The following is a 17,215-nucleotide window of genomic DNA, read 5'->3' as shown; positions in this document are numbered from 1 at the left end:
AGACAAATAAAATCAAAAATTCAAAGAGGTAACAAATTTAGCCCTAGTAAAACAACTTATGTGAGTTAATTCACTGATTCACAAAATACAACCTTTGAAGACAGAATCCTCTAAATGGAATAACTTTCTATAAGAATGCTTTCTTTAACAAACTAGATACAGAATATTAACGTAGCAAAAATACTATGTGAGTTAATTAATTCACGGATTCACAAGATACAACCTTTGAAAACAGAATCCTCAAAATCGAATAACTTCCAAAAGAATGCTTTCTTTAACACACTACAATGGAATAAACTACAAACTACATCCTGTGTGATAAACTGTGGATTTTTTTAGTTCAGATACATAAACTTTTGGTACAGCAATCATTATAATATAACATCTGCATATTACTGAACACTTTCAAAGACGAGTAAACCCTTATTAGTTTCTCATCAATGACTCCCAACCATTCAGTGATGATACAAACCTCTGAACAATGCTGAAGAAATATCCTACCAACACTTCAGGATAATTCATATGTACTGATAACTGCATGTTCAGCAATTAGCATTATTTCTAAACAGAAAATAGCTATGAATAGGCCAAATGCAAAGAATCTATACAACCCTAAAGCCTTTTGTGATCCGAATGTATGCAGAACATGCCATATAATTTAGGATCAACTAGACTCAAACCTACTGGCACGTATTTTACTCTGAGGCAATCAGGATCAATGATGGTTTCTCTAATGGACCTTTTCCTGCAGGTAATATGCTAACCTCAACTTGACAGGAAGAGGAATGGCTAATTTAATACTCTTCCTGCTGAGTGAACAAGTATTACTTCCTTACCAACAATACAGAAGGAAATAAAGTAAATCTTTCTAACAGTCATTCAACTTCCTTCAACCCTACATTTCAGGTCTGAATATGTAACAAGAGATCCTAGTGGACCTGATGCTACTCATCTGGGAAGTTCACATGTAATATTGTGATTGCAAAGTCATAAACATACTGAACTAGAGACAGTAGCATATTAAAAAATTCTAACTCAGCACCACCAGTACCCATGCAAGACTTAATTCACACACATACACAGTGAACCATATGTATGCATATTTGATTTACCTGTATCACATTGACATAAACAAGTACTAACAATCAATCATAATAAGACACACCAAGACGTGTGTCATTTGCATATGTAGATGCATTTATTTGCACATATTCTCAATCAATTGGCTCCAAGTCCTCCCCAGCTCACCATGAACACCGCCCCAGTACTTTGACAATAACTGAGAGACATCACTGCCATCTTTTGATGTGTTTAAACAGGATGATATCTCTCAGTTAAAGTGGGTATAAACATACCAATTTATTTTTGTAGGTCTGTTGTTGTTGTTGTGTGGTTTAACGCCATTTTTCAGCATACGATAGGCTATACATGGCGGCCAGTATTAATGGTGGAGGAAGAACCCGGGAAAACCCCGGAAAGAACCACCGACCCACAAGAAGCTACTGGCAAGCTTTCTCACATAGCCACATTGGCCGAATCCGAGACTTGAACCGACGCAGACAGAGGTGAGATGGCAGTGATCCGTAGCGGAGAGCGCTGTAGACCACTCGGCCACTCGGGGCCCTTACACATGTAACTGTAAAAGGCCTCATGCAAAATTTGTTGGATGACCAAACATGTGTCTTTCTTCTTCATAAAAAAGATTTTGACATGAAGCTGACTATGGAGTAACCCGTCTACTTGATCAATCTGTCTGTCAAAGCAGTTGGCTTGATTATGCCAATATATCTGTTCAGGGTAATTTACCATTCCTCCTCCAACTCTGATCAATATTTGGAAAATTAACTGGCTTTTCCTAATAAGGAACAAAACCATCTTTTCTCCTGTTTTATTTCCTTTATTTCATGGCAGCATGGGAATCCTGGATGCCACTTTCACTTAAGACTGAGCAAACATCATAAGAAGAATTGCAGTGAAATTTCTATGCTGATATGATCATCCATTATGGAAGGATACTGACAATACAATATTTTCAAAATGGCCTCTGTAAGCATGCAAATGTCGATCTATAAAGAGCACATTAATCTGGGCAAGAGAACAATTAATTAGATTAGTGGGGACAGGTGCATGTAAATCACTATACTGCAATGATTTTTAATGTCTGTGTCGTGAATTTGTACAGTGATCTTTATATAAGTCTGATGAATTGTCTGAATCTGTCGTCTTGATTATTATAGGAAGAATTTCATACATTACTTTAGTTGATATGAGTTACAAGAATCCTTGTGAATTCTCCGATCTTAGTTGATTTCAAGCATGATAAAGGCTTGAGTGCGTATAGACTGAAATTAAGGTTGTAAGTCATGAAGTGAGATTTCATGTATGCTAAAGACTTGAATGTGTGTACTTGCTAAAAATAAGATAGTTAAACCATATAATGAATTTCATTCATTCATTTGTGTAATTGAGATGAGAACAGAACTCTTATATCTCGTGTGATGTTAATGTGAGTCAGTGATGCAATAGCCATTAGGAAGTACATTAATCTTACGAAACGATGTTTGTTTATGGTCTGCCATGTTTGGCTTGACCAGACAGATAGCCTTTGGTATCTGTTTGAATTCCAATAGGATAGTATGTGACAGAATGAGAGGGGAGTAATGATCTATTCCCAGTAGGGTATCTGACAGAAGATTTAGGTTGCTTCTCTGTTTATTTTGAAAGGGGAAATAACTCCACTGACATATCCACATAACTACTTATCCAACTATCTATGTACTTACATATCCACCTACCCACACAATGTTGAGGGCCAAAAGAGGCTAGACAACAGAGTCTTCAAGAAGAAAAAGTGAAAGGCCCAAGAAGAACGGCCACAGTAAAGTTGGAGTGAACCAGAAATTAGCATGTTATGAAGGCAATGACTCTGATTCTTCACTCGATTCTATGATGAACGGATTCTATCTTTTAAAACAGACTGGCTATTTATATAAGTATATTTGTGTTTGAAATTCAGTGAATGATTTATTTCAAAAGAGATGTGTATCTTCCTAATGTAACGTATTATCACAGTTGTTTATGTAATTTATTAAATTGTTGTATTTCATGTACAGGGGCTCGTGTCATTCTGTTTTTTATATCAGCTCATATCTCTATTTATTCCATCTATATATTTCACACCTGATATTAATATTTACTTGATCCGGGCAACAACACCAAGGGCAATCACACTGTAGATAACAATAACCAAATAAAGCAGACACCTTGTTAGAAGGTACAATCTGCCAATCAACCCCACCAACACCAACTCCCAACCCCCCACAGCTGCTGTGGTAGCCATATTGTATATCCAAACAGCACCAATTTTATTTTGGACAAAACTAGACCTTTGGATAAATATACAGATAAAGTATCATGGCTTGTCAACATTAAAAAGATCATGCAAATGGCTGATGAGATTCATTTACGTACAAATGTTATGACTCTATGGTCTTAAACTAAGTAATAGAAACAAGTAAAACCTAACATCTTTTGTAAAATTCACCAAATAATTTATTTCCCCAGAATAAAAGTAAAAATGTAAGAACACTTGTAGTATTATGACTTGCATACCAAACAGTCCAAAATGTTCTATCACTAGTCCTAATGTTGTTGTTGTTGTGGGGTTTAACGCCATTTTTCAGCACGATAGGCTATACATGGCGGCCAGTATTAATGGTGGAGGAAGAACCCGGAAAACCCCGGAAAGAACCACCGACCCACGAGAAGCTACTGGCAGGCTTTCTCACATGCCCACATTGGCTGAATCTTAGACTCGAACCGCCGCAGACATAGGTGAGATGGCAGTGATCCGTAACGAAGAGCGCTTTAGACCACTCGGCCACTCGGGGCCCCCACTAGTCCTAATGAATTAAGTTCTAATTAAATTCCATTGGTGTTCAGATTAAGATCCAGCACTGAAGGCATTGATGTGCCTGTAGTCTTGAATAGTGCACTAGTAGCCTGAAGTATGATGATGCACTACCAGTTAATCACAATAATATAATCAAAGATGTCTTTATCTGAATTCACTATAATTCCAAATTAATGTTTCTGTCCAAGAATATTATATAACACATTAACCCTTAGCGACGAGTTAATGTGGCAGGAGTTAGTAGCCTACTGCCAAGCTATGTAGCACCATGGTCAGGCAAGATACACTAAAGTGGCTGGTATTACAGAAAGGTAGACAGATGTAGCTCTACAATGATACCAAATAATCTGGAAGTTCTAGTTGCACTACAAAATACAGATGGAAAAACCTAATTTTTTGGACCTGATTTTTTTCTACCCAAAATTTGCCCGTGGTTGGAATCTGATTTTGTGTCTGGATTTCAGACTTCTTGCTTGGTCTCAGATCTAAGGCAAACCAGTATGAACTGCAAACAGACAGATGAACCTTTGCAAAAAGTAGGATAAGATGAAGTAGGATAAGATGGGCATCTGGAATAAAGAGTGGTCTCAATACAAAAAGAATGGCTCCATTTAGCAACAAACAAACAAAAAATGAAAAAAAGAACTACAGCTTTTACCCTTCTGCTCATACACGAGCCAAATAGCCAATGAAAAACAATGTTTCTAACACAACTAGGCAATATGTTATTGAAAGATCACCTGGGATTTAGTGTTTTCTGATCTATTCAGAAATAGCTTTCAAATGTGCTTCCTACTCAAATTTCAGGCAAAAATGAAAAAACCTCCAGGGGTTAATGTGTTAAGAACACTTTGTATTTCCAGTGAATAATAACTGGAATAAATAAACACAACAATACACATGATTATAATATAAGATGTTAAAACAAGAATGAAGAATTTTTCAAGTGAACAAGATTATATGTAAAAAACTAAGACACCAAAAAAGAGCCAGGATGCAAGAGAAAAGTTAATTTCAGCAGAGGCTATTTTGTTTTATAATTGAGAGGCTGCTGTTTAAGACAGGTTTGACATCACACTATTATGAAACTCATGACTGTCCCTGTAAGGACGACTCAGATTATGGTTAGTAACTCCTAGTCAATAGAGACAAAATATTCATTACTAATAACAATACAATGGTGCCACCCCAGAACTCATATAAATAAACTGATCATACAGGAATTAATAATGTAAAACATCAAGCTATCTTAGATCAACTCTGGCTTTGATCAAGAGATCCCCTGCAGTACATCTTCTTACTACCAGCTGATAGTGTATGGTTGATAAGCAGCAGTATGGGGTACAGACTCCCATACTATAGATGTCAGATAAATCACAAACTTCTGGAAGATCTACAAGCCTATGATACTTTATTTCACTGGAGAAGATATATTATATAGTAATACACCAGTCTCAGGGATGAGGGTGATTATTAAGACAAAGTTATGGTATATGGCCTTTTTGTCTCCCCTGTGGAATTTTAAACTTGACACCACAGTGTATACATTTTACACTTTCTTGAAAATCTGAGTTTACATGCTATCTTAGCTGTTTACATCTTAGATGTTAACGACAGCACTCACGCTGATATCGTCCTACATTTTTACTTTCATCCTGGATGTAAAACGTGATTCCTGATATTACCAATTACCTTATACATTTGCTTAAAAGTGGAGTCCAATGTCAAACATAAGAATCTAATCTGCAATCACATAATGCATTGGCAGATCAAGGTCTATGTTGTTTGTTCTAATGATTACTCCTAACAAACAGCACTGACCCAGATCTGCCAGTGTAATATGTCATAGCAAATCTGGGTCTGTGCAGCTTGCAGTTGGACCCGACTTAAAAGCAAGTACATACCGTATTAAAACGGATCTCAATGATTTTTCTAACAGAGTAACACATATTGCTATCCTTTGTTAATGATCATCTTTTATTTCATTTTTGCTAGATCAACATAATTAGTAAATATATTGTCTATACATGTACATGCTACTATGTATAGGTATGCATGTGTGTGTATACATGTGCATTTGTATATAAAAAAAATAAGTTCCTTTGTATAAGGGCCTCAAGGTAAATTAGCTCTTCAGCTAACTGTGTTAACCTCTTGAAATAAAGTCATTATTTTTATTATTATTACAGTGTGACCCCGCTATAGCGTGCTCTGTTATAACACAAATTCAGATATAACACAGTCGTGGTGTGGCTCCCAAAATTTCACATACATGTATTTTTCTTGTACACCAAAAAAATCTTTCTTAAAAGTACGAAAAAAACAAAAACTTTTGTATGTATTTTTCTCGTACACGAAAAAGTCGTTTTTTCTTCTTAAAAATACAACAAATAATGCATAAAAAGTTTATTCTGGGATCACGTAGGTCTTCGCCAATGTCGCAAATTTGGATTGTTTTTCCTTATTGGCGGCAAAACATACCATGTGGCGATTTTTTTTTATTGGTGACGTTGTTGGCTATTTAAACTTTTATACACAACCATTGATTTGGAGTGCAAAAATTCAGAGGCCCCATGAAAGAAAGTCACACACTGGATATAAACTGCACTGAAATTTAACTATTGTTACATAAACAAATTCTTTGTCCATATTGACAAACCATCTCAACAGTGCATTGTTATATTATAATCCGCTTATCATGACATCTAGCATGAGTACTGTATGTTGTGAAATATCTGCTTTTTTTGTTGTTGACATTTCTGGTAATGGAGATCAACCGGACGAAGTATTATCTCAAAATCTATCTTTCATTGGATTTTCGGCCGCTCACTTACATATATATTTACAAAGACTGACATTTGACTGTGGATGGTAAGTAAAATTCCTCTTCTTTTCACTCAGAATTAAATCCTTCAGAACACTCACGTTTTCTGTAATAATCCCTGTCATTAAACCAGAACACCTGCATCTCTATCGTCCGTTGACCCTTTGTTAATTTTCAGATGTATGCGTGGAAGGCAGCATCACGCTGCTACCACAAATGCATTTTCCAACGTGACTGGAACACAATAACTGTGCCATGAAAGTTTTCTTTTTTTAGGGAAAAAGTTTATGCTTACGAACGCTACCAACGGTGGCTTAAAACGCAAACTAACTTTTACCGACTTGGGATGTACTGAAAAGTAAATGTGCTTCGTCATTCATTACGTGATTGTGCTATATTTTTCCACTGAATTCAGACCAATATGACTTGTGACAAAATTATTTAATATTTTAAAGCTGTGTGTGTGCATATTTTTAATGGAATCACTTGTATTGTGGATTCAATGTATGTGATGAAGTTCGCGGGTGAGTATACGGTGTTGATACTATTCATGCTATACGTTAGACATGTATATATAAACAGTATTCACGTATATGTACCAATTCGTGGTTCTCTAAATAAAGTAAACTATTATATATGTCTTCTCTGTTTTCACTACAGGTGTATTTCTCATTTAATATCCATCGATTTAAGATGGTAACTGTCCCGATGAAGCATGTATTTTACTGCCCGCATTTATTACCTACACCCCTCCCCGCAATTTGTTTTGGGTACATGCATAATTTTCTGCGGTCGGGTTCTATGGCCCCCAACTACCGTGTTATTGCGGGGTCACACTGTACTATTATTTATATTAGTAATTGTGTTCAATATCACAATAGAAATCATCCAATAGAAATCATCCAATTGGATTCACAGATCTCTAGCAGCAACATTAATTGGAAATACAGAGAAGTTTATTGGATACATTAATCATATAGTCAACATCTGGTAGGGATCTGTTCAAAAGGAGTCGATGCATTTCAATTTAATAAGTCAGTAATGAGTGCATGTAAAATCTTGCATTTGTGACCCAACTTATCCTTTCATGATGCTTGAATGAGCTAATAAAAAAAAAATTTCTAAACAGAGTCAATAATCAATCAACAAAATTGAGCATTTCCACCAATGTGTTCGATTGTTACATTAATCTGCACTGCTTTGTGGCCTAAGTGATTTCCACCTTGGATGCAGGATGTCACAAGTTTAAACCCCAGCCATGTCATAACAAAGACTTACAAAAATGGTACAACCAGCTACCTCACTTGGTGCTCAGCATTAAGAGGTTAGTGACAGGACTGATCAGCCTGGTGGCAGGATTATGTGACTGCATGGGTCATGATGTTATATTTCTCAGTGGCATGATGCCCCAGTGCTAGAATCACTATAAATTGCCAAACTATAGACAATGTAGTGATATGACCGATTTTTTTATAAAGCTACGTTAAAAATCCAAAGCACACACTTATACACACAGACATATATAAACACACACACACAGACATATACACAGACATACACTAATGTGTGCTGGTAATAATGCATTTTTGTTTATACTTACTCAAGATGATGAATAGCAAAGAAATCTCAAGACAGCCAGCCACAGGGTGATATGTCACCAATGGATTGCTATATCTTTTTACTACATAACTATATTGATTACTAGCATCTGAAGAACAATATGAAATTTATCTGTGAAAACCTGCATTGTCTGAGGAGTAAATGAATCAGACATTTTAAACTGCTGACTTCTGAATAATTATATTTTAAAGTCTTAAACTACCTTTAAATTTATCTCATCAACAGTTGGAAGAAATAAACTATAGCTTCAATGAAGGACTGAAAACCACTGACTGCTTTTAACTGACTCATAATCACTAAGTTTTCTGACACACAGTTTTAACATGGTCAGTAATTTAATGCTGATACATGCATATAATCCATACAATGCTTATTATACTATATGATAATATACAGACTTAGAAAGGAACAGAACAAAACCTTTATTCAGCAGTGTAGCCCATAATATTGCAATAACCCTTTTTTATGCACAATCTCATCAGACATTCACACAATACCAAAGCCAAACAAAAATGTAACTGCCTTTTATGAGGCCCAAGTTTTTCTTCCTGCATTAGCAAGTGATTTTAACATAATATAACAATGATATTGGTATCAAAGTTTTTCCATTTTTGTATACACCACCAATATTTCCATTCTCTGTTTACACAACTAATATTTCCATTCCATGTATACACAGCCAACATTCCCATTCCCTTTATACACAACCACTATTTCAATTCACTGCATACACAACCAATATTTCCATTCTCTGTTTACACAACCAGTGTTTCCATTCTCTGTATACACAGTCAATGTTGCCATTCCATGTATAAACAATCAATATTTCCATAATCTGTATACACAGCCAATATTTCCATTATCTGTTTACACAACAAATAATTCCATTCCCTGTATACACAGCCAACATTTCCATTCTCTGTATACACAGCCAATATTTTCATTCCTTGTATACACAGCCAATATTTTCATTCCCTGTATACATATCCAATATTTTCATTCCCTGTATACACAGCCAATCTTTTCATTCCCTGTATACATAGCCAATATTTTCATTCCCTGTATACACAGCCAATATTTTCATTCCCTGTATACATATCCAATATTTTCATTCTCTGTATACACAGCCAATATTTTCATTCCCTGTATACACAACCAATATTTTCATTCCCTTTATACACAGCCAATATTTTCATTCCCTGTATACATATCCAATATTTTCATTCCCTGTATACATATCCAATATTTCCATTCTCTGTATACACAGTCAATATTTGAAGCACCTAGTAACATGGTGGTTAGGCAAAAGGATGCCTACCATACTCACTGTATGTATGTAAGTGATTCATGTACTAAATACATCATTTTTCAGATATGTCATGACGAATTGGAGTCAGTATGGAATCAAATGCTGGGAACATCATTAGAAAAGAAATGAGCATTCCAAACAGGCATAGGCAGAAACATATGGCACTCACGACTTACTTTGCCAGTGTACCAAGTAAACATTAATTACTCTAGTCCTAAATATAAATGTGTAAATATTAGACCCATAAACCTATAACAGTACAGTTCATACACCTATAATATTACAATTTTGATGTTATCCTCTGTGTGCACAGCTTTCATAGCTCCTTTAACAATAATGCTTGTTTCATATAAATTAAACCTGTTTCAGTACATAAAAAAAACTAACTCTCATACCCTACTTATTGGTCTTTGCATGACAACTGCAATCCTTTCTACAAAATAAGGCAATATTGTCTGCATACAAAAGAATATATATCTCACATACAGCATTTCAATGAAATGTACCATCATGGGAATTTTGCCTTAGTGTGGCTATCAGCATTTTGATGTACCAAGGAAACATTATCTGGCTCAATGTAACACAATCTTAGAGTCCAATAGGTGGTTTGAACATGTGCATAAAAAACATAAACTGACTGTTTTAAGATTCTAGTTATCCCACTTCAATGTAGAAGTTTCAATAGTATTTCAGGGGACTGTCAAAAATTATTTTATTGAATTGAAATAGCTGAAATTGTAATTCAAATTAGCTGACAGAAAATCCATAGTAATGTTCTGAGAAAAGAACAAATGTTGCCCACAATAATTGCATTGCGTAATTCAATTCAGGTTAGAACAAACAACTCCAAACTTTTAAAAACCCGTTTGCTTACTCTGGTGCTATTACAGTATGGATTGAACTCCCCAAAACCATAAGATCAAATGCAAGTCTAAATGCATTCAAAATAAATTTGTATAACCACTGACTTGAAAGGCAGCTGGCAATGTAAATAAATTTGTATAACCACTGACTTGAAAGGCAGCTGGCAATGTAAATATTGAAATACATGCTCTTATGTTTACTCTGTCATGTACACTTTGTACTTTTATACTTAATGTATCCTGAGGGTCTCGTGGGAGAATGGTATATTATAAATTAAGTGAGTCACCCTCAGTGTTGTTTATTATTATTATTATTATTATGATTACTCTAAACAATATCAAAGCCTTTAGTGAAGTCGATACAAAAACTTTGGGGCCCTGTGTGGCTGAGTGGTCTAAATCGCTCACCATTCCTGATCACTGCCATCTTACCTCTGTCTGCATGGGTTTGAGTCTCAGGCTCAGCTAATGTAGGTATGTGAGAAAGCCTGCCAGTAGCTTCTTGCGAGTCGGTGGTTCTTCCTGGGGTTTTCCAGGGTTTTTCCTCCACCAGTTATACTGGCCGCCATGTATAGCCTATCTTGTTCTGAAAAATGGTGTTAAACCCTACAACAACAACAACAAAAACATCTGTCCCTTGAATTGAGCAATACTCTTGTCTGAAAAGAATGTCTAGGAATTCAAGACCATTTCTAATTGTAACTGCTGAGTGATGAAATCATCTGATATTCTTAGATGACAAGATTTTCAAATTACCCATTGTGATGACAATAATGAATGTAAAATAGCAGTATTTTATTTATGCCAAACCAGACATTATTACAAGATTCTTGGGGAAAAACCCCATGCCAATATGACCAACCATTCTGAAGGAGTAGAAATTTTCTAGCTGGCTGTTGCAGCAGCCTTATTTAATGCAATATTGACATCATTTGCGTTTAGGGCCAACAAAATATTGCAAGAAGTCTTCTAGTGAAAACCCTACATCAATAGGACTGTATCATTTCTGGGAGAGAAGCACTAACAAGATTTTAAAGATGGCAGCGATACTGATACCAGATCAGCACTTTTCATTGTGGTTCACTTAAATACCAAAATAAATCTTTTAGTGAAAACCCCCATGTCAATATGACTTTCCATTTAAGTGGAGTAGCAAATACAAGATTTACAAGATAGTGACCATATCTGAGGTCAGACTGCATGGGACAATTTTCATTTGGAACCAACTAGATATCACATAATTAGACTTCAGATCAATAACCCAAGTCAGTATGACTTTCAGTTTAGGAGGAGTTAAATTACAATAAGTTTTCAAGACAGCCACCATTGCAGTCATATTGGCTGTCAGATTGGCACCATTTTTATTTAGGATCAACCAGCCATCATAAGAAGTCTTTTAGTAAAAAATCCCACATGGAATTAACCAACCACTCAACAGGAGTAGCAATAGCATGATTTTTAAGATGGCTACTGTGGTGGCCATGTTGGCTGTCCAAGCTTCACTATTTTCTTTAGGTCCATCTAGACATCGTATGAAGTCTTCTGGTGAAAACATAATGCTGATATCACTTTCTGATAAAAACTAGCCAAAACAAGTTTTCAATATGGCTGCTGTTATTGGCAATCATAATGGATATGTAAGATTGGCACCCTTTTTCATCTGGACCAATGAGACATCATAAGAATTCTTTCTGTAAAATCACCATGATGATATGCCATCCATTCTTTGTACATGTATATATTTATTTACATTTTTAAGTATATACACTGCTCTGCTCAAGTCGTTTAAAATGATAGGTTGGATACTCAGAAACAAATTTGTTAGGTATTTCATTCATTCACCAATTTTGCTTTCCTGAAATATGCATGTATAATACACAGAATTTTCAGCTGTTGCACTGCTTCAAAACCAATACTGATTAGTATCAAGAATAATTATGCAACTATTTTAATGTTTTGTTAAATGTAATTTTGGGGGGAGATTTTTGTACTAGTGGAAATATCCCATAGAATAATGCAACAGTCTAAGAACAGCAAGGAAATCTTTTAAAGAAGATAAAGAAATATTTTAAAGGAATGTTATTTCTTATTTTTCAAAGCAGTCAAAGGTAAGAGATAACTTTTTTAATGATGCAATTCATATGATTTTTATGTGGTAAGCTACTATATTTCAGTATCCATATGTACATGAAGTATCTTATTATTCACCTTTGTAAGCTGATACAATCATAAAAATGATTCCATTGGTTACACTGTAATCCAGACAATGCCTCAGTCTGATGTTGGCCAATTAAAACTTTATTTTGTCATTATTGCTAACTCATAATCTAAGACTCATGAATTAAATACCCACCCAGGTTGGCCCATATTGGCTGTCTTCATGCGTCATAGAGAACGTCACTAAACTCCCATTTCCTCGACACAGAATTGCCAAAAAATTTCACAAGTAACATTACTACACCCCCGTCATTCTGAGATCTGAGATTATTTTGTATCTGGTAATGGTCAGTTGTTATTCAATAGTATTTCCTATAGCTAAAGGTAAGTCAAAATAACATTTAGTAATAGAAGCACATATGTATGTAAAACTGATCTAACATACAGGTATTTTTTCAGGAAGTTGACCACTGAGTGATACCTGTTGTCAAGTTCAAACCACCCTTGTTTTACGGTACAGTGATAGATGTGAAGCTTCTTAAGAATGTGAAAGTCCATAAAATGACGTCAGTCCTTATGAATGGATGGACAATGAACAATTGATTATAAATAGTGGATAATTGACAACAAACCATCCCATAAGCCTTTCTGGTTTAAAAGGCCAAACAAATATATGCGTGTTTCCTATTGCAATGGTTTTAAAAATAGGGTAGGCTGGTCATTTATTTAAAACATTATATATATTTAATGTGCTTTTTTCTTTTTTTTTTCTTTTCTTTTTTTTAGCAGGTGGGGGAAAGTGCTAGGGTTAGAAGGAGAAACAGGGATGGTCCGCCGACTGGAAGCACATGGGAGGGCTGACCAACTGTGCAACAAACTTGCAAGTTCAACGTGTAAAACTGGATGTATGTTTATGGCTGAAATATTATACTGTATGAGGATAACTTAGTTATAATATACTATTCTCCCCTAAGGCCATCATTATTATTGTAAATTATGCTTAAATACATTAAGAATAAGGACTGCTCCAGCAGCCTAAGTGGTAGAGCATCCACCTTGGATGCAGGAGTTCACGGGTTCAAACCCCAGCCAGGTCATACCGAACACTTATAAAAATGGTACTAGCAGCTGCCTCACTTGGCATTCAGCACAAAGAGGTTAGTGTTAGGGCTGGTCGGCCTGGCATTAGAATGTGACTAGGTGGGTCATCATTCTACATATATGTGGCATGATGCCCCAGTGCTAGACATCACTATCAACTGCCACACTGCAGACGCTGTAGCGATATGACTGAATTTTTTTTACAGCTACATTAAAATTCCAAATCACACACACACACACACACATGTTGAGTATAAAAACACAAAGCGTATATGAAATTTATTATTTATCAAATTTAGGATAAATCTTGCTGCACATTTTTGAAATTTGCAGATTGTTTCTATCAGTTGTAATTTCCTAAACTGTGCAGGTGTAGTCAAAAAGAGGAAGAAAGAATGCACTGTAATTTAATTTCTAATAGAGGAATGGACCGTTAACAAAGTATCCTCTGTAAAAGATAAATTTTTGAGTTCATTACCAAACAAATGTGTTTCACTTGCTTACACCAGTCTAGAATAAACATGAAATGTCTCATGCCAGGGTGCTTTCTGTCAAGTGTGGCCAAATTCTAATCACCTGTTTTGGAGAAGAAATTGTTTTATCTTGATTTTTGTCTCCCTTTAGTAATGGCAGTCACATCGGATTGTGAACTGACATCATCTTAAGAAACTGAAAGGTCTTTGTACAAGGATGCTGTCGCGTCAGTTTAAATTCTTAGAATTCAGAAATTTTTTTAGTTTTTTTGTATGTAGTTTCTGAGGTCATATCTGACAACAGATCAGTATCATTTGTAATAAATTTGAATGCACAAACCTAGCACAATTAAACAAAAGTCACACAAGGAAGACAACTGAATTCTGGTTAGCATATTTGCATTCATATGTAAATGACCCAGTTAGATTTACAAACCTGGACCTGGTTTCATAGAATAATTTATGAAATCAAACTTTGACCTGAATTTTTCCAACAGTTCTATATTTTACAAGATATCTCCTATGTATCTGACAGTTTTAGAATTGTTTGACATGTTTATGATATTCTCATGACTGTACAATGATGTAGGTTGTTATGTTAGACATGTTTATGATATTGTCACGACAGTACAATGATGTTGTTATGTTTGACATGTTTATGATATTGTCATGACTGTACAATGATATATGTTGTTATGTTAGACATATTTATGATATTTTCATGACTGTACAATGATGTATGTTGTTATGTTAGACATGTTTATGATATTGTCATGACTGTACAATGATGTAGGTTTTTATGTTAGACATGTTTATGATATTGTCATGACAGTACAAAGATGTTATGTTTGACATGTTTATGATATTGTCATGACTGTACAATGATGTATGTTGTTATGTTAGACATATTTATGATATTTTCATGACTGTACAATGATGTTATGTTTGACATGTTTATATTTGTATGACTGTACAATGATGTAGGTTATGTTAGACATGTTTATGATATTGTCATGACTGTACAATGATGTATCTTGTTATGTTAGACATGTTTATGATATTGTCATGACTGTACAATGAAGTTATGTTTGACACGTTTATGTATTGTCATGACTGTACAATGATGCATGTTGTTATGTTTGGACAGACCAAGTATTAATGTCCAGGCAGTCCTGGGAGCCACATTAGCTCTGTTGGTAGAGCATCAGACTCAGAATTAAAGGGTCACAGGTTTGATTCCCTGTGATGCTATCTCATTGTTTCCTTGTGAAAAGCACAAAGCTCCCATTTCCTTGACATGTTATAGCCAATAATGCATTAAAGTGCCATTATAACCAATACAAATTATACAAATCAGACAGTCCCATCCACTACAGGTTCAGGAATGTACAATAGGCCCAAGGCACCATCATCCTGGCCATGTAACTAGAGGCTACTAACTGAGCTAGAGCTGAAGTGGCCCAGTGGCTAGCATGTTAAACTTGCAACCAAACAGGTGTGCAGATTCTAATCCTATCACTGGATTAGCCTGTCAGCTAGTGTCATGCATCAAGGGCAAGGCACATTGCTCCAATCATCTTGGCACTAAATAACCTAGTTGTGTTACTACACCATAAAACACCAAACCAATCAGACAATGCTGCCAGCAGCATTATACTCCTCAATACCCTCTGTAGGAAATATTCACTGGACTGAAATCATGCAATGATCAAGGTGACCAAGAATGGTCTTTCCTCTGGTGGAGATGACTCTCTTGTGTCATAAAAATTTCAGGATATCCTGAATTCTGAATCATATGCCTGAAGTTCACAGTCAATAATAATGTTGTAAAATGATAATCTGGTCAACTTTCTTTCATCTTTTGCATATTCACAAACTGTACAATTGTTTCTTTTCCTTGCATCCTATATATATACTTTCTTCCATAACATGCACAGGATTCACCTTCCTCAGTACATTTTACTTGTTACTAAACCTTTGAACTCAATCTGGGCATTAACGGTAACTGGAATGGGCACACTTTGAACTTGATCTGGGCATTAAAGATAACTGGAATGGGTACACTTTGAACTCGATCAAGGCATTAACGGTAACTGGAATGGGTACACTTTGAACTCGATATGGGAATTAACAGTAACTGGAATGGGCAGACTTTGAACTTGATCTAGGCATTAAAGATAACTGGAATGGGTACACGTTGAACTTGATCTGGGCATTAACAGTAACTGGAATGGGTACACTTTGAACTCGATCTGGGCATTAACGGTAACTGGAATGGGTACACTTTGAACTCGATCTGGGCATTAACGGTAACTGGAATGGGTACACTTTGAACTCAATTTGGGCATTAACAGTAACTGGAATGGGTACACTCTCACCTGGTAGATGATGTGCACAACCAATCTCAATTTCATTTCATGGTCAGGACCCCTCTGGTGGGCTAAGTGGTTAGAGCATCTGCTGTTTGCAGGTTCAAACCTTGGCCAAGACATACCAAAGACCTATAAAAATGGTAGTAGCAGCTGCCTTGCTTGGCACTCAGCATTAAGAGGTTAGTGTTAGGACTGGTCAGCCTGGTGTCAGTATAATGTGACTGGGTGGGACATGATGCTACATGTTTGTGGCATTTGATGACTGAGTGCTAGACTTAACTATAAACTGCCAAAATACATCTATCATAGCAATAATTGTTAAAGCTACATTAAAAATCTAAACTGCAAACACACATTTGCATGGAGTATCTTATGGGTATTTCTGATGAATGTGCATATTTGTCCTCAATGACCAGCTATTTTCTATAAAATAAATTAGGAACTGTATCTAAACTTGGCATCTAATTTGTCAGTTTTAACACAAGAATGCTCATTCTTTTTCTCAATTAGCATTCTGGATTTCACATTTTCTGTCCCTAAATTTGTAGCTAATTTTTTTTTTACTTTATCCATTCAGGCAGCA

The 17,215-nt window shown here is 35.6% G+C and overlaps 1 protein-coding gene across 1 annotated transcript in view; it reads right to left on the bottom strand.

Moving 5' to 3' along the window:
* LOC149805360 (disheveled-associated activator of morphogenesis 1-A-like) overlaps window positions 1-17,215 on the bottom strand; it is a 137,962-nt gene that overhangs the window by 94,433 nt on the left and 26,314 nt on the right. The window lies entirely within an intron of this gene.

Source organism: Sinohyriopsis cumingii, chromosome 2, assembly GCF_028554795.1.
Source record: "Sinohyriopsis cumingii isolate HCF-2022 chromosome 2, ASM2855479v2, whole genome shotgun sequence".
NCBI classification, from domain to species: Eukaryota; Metazoa; Mollusca; class Bivalvia; order Unionida; family Unionidae; genus Sinohyriopsis; species Sinohyriopsis cumingii.
Note: the sequence above shows the minus strand (reverse complement) of the source record. Positions and strands in the feature narration are given on the sequence as shown.